Below are 3550 nucleotides of genomic sequence, written 5' to 3' on the forward strand. Positions count from 1 at the left end.
TTTTTTCTTTCTAACATAACAATCTAGAGACAGATAAGGTGCAAGGTAGCTACTTTAATAAATCTCCATGCTTATGAACAACACACAGTTAAGTTTTCGACAGATACAGCAGAAAGTGCTCAAAGTTCGTTAATGTTGTAAAGCCATTCTCCTAGCTAGTACTAGCAGAAAGTAAGCTTTTTGCCTATGGTTGCAGAAAATACTGAGTTGTATTTCTAGTTGAACAGATTTTAGATTGGTGTTATCTATTAATAACTGCACCCTGTGAACTCAACTCATCGGATGTGGCAAAATGATTTCCCGACTTTCTTTCTTGCCCAACCAAGACCTACAAGTACTAACTAATTTGCATATATGCTCTGATTTCCATCTTATTAATTCGGTGCCTCCAAATAAGTTCTAAAAAAAAATAAGTTGGTTCGGATTCAGCCTCACTTGACTGGATCGCATACACATGGTTCTGCGAGAATTGCTTTCTGTGTATGATTCAGAATTAAAGTAAGCCCGGCCGTGGGTCTTCTTGCGGAATTGCTTGCGTCAATTCTATCTCGTTTCTGTGTACTTATTCTCTTAGATAGTTCATTATTCAGGCTCTGCTTGCTACTTAACTATGGTGATAGCTAGTTTAATTTGATGATGTGGCCTGCCTGTAGCGTCATTTTTTCCTTTCTAACAATCTAGACACAGATGAGGTGCCAGCTAGCTACTTTGATAAATCTCCATGCTTATGAACAAAACTGTTGTGCCTCTGCCTACTGCTGGTGCCATGCCTTCTTCTCTTGGAAGAAGCACATGGAGCACACCATGGAGGGATCTCACTGAGGTCTCAACAAATGGCCCTCCTCCACTGGAAAGCTACACTTGCAAGTCCACCACTGCAGATGAGCTCTTGGCAGGAAAACACTAGCCCCTGCAACTGGACGGGCATCATGTGCATGGTTGTTCGCCATGGTCGCTGCATGCCCTCAGTGGTAACCAACATCTCCCTGCCGGGTGCTGGCATCCGTGGCCAGCTTGGTGAGCTCAACTTCTCGGCTCTTCCATCCCCTTGCATTCATTGACCTTCACAACAATAGTCATCATGGTGCACTGCCCACTAGTATCAGGTCCCTGTCAGCACTTTCGGTACTTGACATTCAGCAGAACCAGCTCACAGGAAGAATTCCTAAAGAGATAGGAGAACTTCAAAGTCTCAGGCTGCTTGACCTCTCATTTAACAGATTCACCGGACATATCCCTCCGTCTTTGGGTAACCTAACAATGTTAACTGAACTTATCATCCACCAAAACATGGTCTTAGGTCCCATTCCTGAGGAGATTGGAAGGCTTGTCAAACTACAACTTCTACAGCTGAGTAACACCACCTTAAGTGTCCTGTTACCGAAAACCCTTGGAAATTTGACCCAACTAAATACTTTATACCTGTTTGGTAATCAACTTTCAGGGCCTATACCCCAAGAACTAGACAGGCTAGCCCATTTCCAAAGTCTTCATCTTAGTGCAAATGATTTTTCAGGTCCAATTCCAATCTCCATAACAAATCTCACTAAGATGACCGAGCTTATTCTCTATGAAAATCAAATCACAGGTTCAATACCCCCAGAAATAGGGAACCTTGCTATGCTCAATGAGCTTTTTCTCTATACAAATCAAATCGGAGGTCCAATACCTTTAGAGTTGGGCATCTTGCAAAATCTCCAGGTTTTACAATTGGATGACAACCAAATATCTGGCTCTATTCCTAGCATCTTAGGATATATAACCAAGCTAGTAGAACTGACCCTCTCTGGAAATCAGATAACCGGTTCTATCCCCGAGGAAATTGGCAATCTAATGAACCTCGAATATTTAGCCTTGTTTCAGAACCAAATTTCGGGATCAATACCAAAAACTTTTGGAAAGTTGCAAAGCATCCAAATAATGCAAATCTTTGATAACAAATTATCAGGCTCTCTTCCTCAAGAATTTGGAGATCTCATCAACCTTGTTGAACTTGCACTGACTAACCACTCACTTTCAGGACATTTACCCGGAAATATATGTTTAGGTGGCAGACTTCAAGAACTCATGGCCTCTTCTAATATGTTCAGTGGCCCCGTTCCAATTAGTTTAAAGACATGTACGAGTTTGGTTAAAATTGACCTTCACTCGAACAAACTAACAGGAGATGTATCTCAACATTTTGGTGTGTATCCGCAACTCATATGGATGGTCTTGTCATCAAATAGACTCACTGGACAGATCTCACCAAATCTATGTGCATGTACTCAACTAACGATACTATACCTATCACGAAATATGATCACAGGTTCCATACCTCCAATCCTTTCTAAATTGTCCAACCTAGTAGACCTAAAACTTCATTCTAATCATCTCAGCGGTGAGATTCCACCAGAAATCTGCACTTTAGCAAACCTATACAGCCTGAACTTATCATCGAACTAATTATCTGGATCCATTCCTACCCAGATAGTAAAGCTGAGCAATCTAGGACACCTTGATATATCCGGGAACAGACTGGGTGGTTCAATACCAGACGAACTAGGGGTCTGCATGAAACTACAGTCCCTGAAGATCAACAACAACAACTTCAGTGGGAGTTTGCCTGGTGCAATTGGAAATTTAGCAGCCCTGCAGATCATGTTAGATGTGAGCAACAATAAACTCAGCGGTGTGTTGCCACAGCAACTTGGGAAGTTAGAGATGCTAGAATTTCTGAATTTATCATATAATCAGTTCAGTGGCAGCATTCCGTCCTCCTTTGCAAGCATGGTGAGCCTTTGAACACTTGATGTGTCCTACAATGACTTGGAAGGACCAATCGGCCCATCAACACGGCTACTCCAAAATGCTTCGGCGAGTTGGTTTCTTCAAGGTCTATGTGGTAACATCTCTGGCCTCCCACCTTGTTATTCAACTCCAGTAGCAGTTGGTCGCCATAAACGAAATACACTTGGTTTGCTTTTGCCTATTGTTCTTGTTGTGGGTTTCGGCATTGTTGCCGCAATTGTTGTCATAATAATGCTTAGGCGTAACAAGAGAAAACCACAAGAAATTGTTACTGCTGAAGGAAGGGACCTATTCTCTGTTTGGAATTTTGATGGAAGATTAGCATTTGATGACATTATAAGGGCAACAGAAGACTTCGATGATAAGTACATCATTGGAACAGGAGGATACGGCAAAGTCTATAAGGCAGAGCTCCAAGACGGGCAGCTAGTTGCTGTGAAGAAGCTTCATCAGACCGAAGAAGAGTTGGACGATGAAAGAAGATTCCGTAGTGAAATGGAAATCTTATCACAGATTCGACAACAAAGCATTGTCAAAATGTATGGATTCTGCTCCAATCGAGCGTATAAATTTCTCGTCTATGACTACATTCAGCAGGGAAGTCTCCATGGGACATTAGAAAATGAGGAGCTAGCAAAGGAATTAGATTGGAAGAAGAGAATTGCTCTTGCAACTGATGTGGCTCAGGCAATATCTTATTTGCACCACGAATGCAGTCCACCTATAATCCATCGAGATGTCACTAGCAACAACATTTTAC

The 3550-nt window shown here is 42.0% G+C and overlaps 1 pseudogene; it reads left to right on the forward strand.

Moving 5' to 3' along the window:
* The first annotated feature begins 743 nt into the window (after nt 1-743).
* LOC119345037 lies at nt 744-3543 on the forward strand (annotated as a pseudogene).
* The last annotated feature ends 7 nt before the right edge of the window (nt 3544-3550 follow it).

Source organism: Triticum dicoccoides, unplaced genomic scaffold (genome assembly GCF_002162155.2).
Source record: "Triticum dicoccoides isolate Atlit2015 ecotype Zavitan unplaced genomic scaffold, WEW_v2.0 scaffold200223, whole genome shotgun sequence".
Classification (NCBI taxonomy): domain Eukaryota; kingdom Viridiplantae; phylum Streptophyta; class Magnoliopsida; order Poales; family Poaceae; genus Triticum; species Triticum dicoccoides.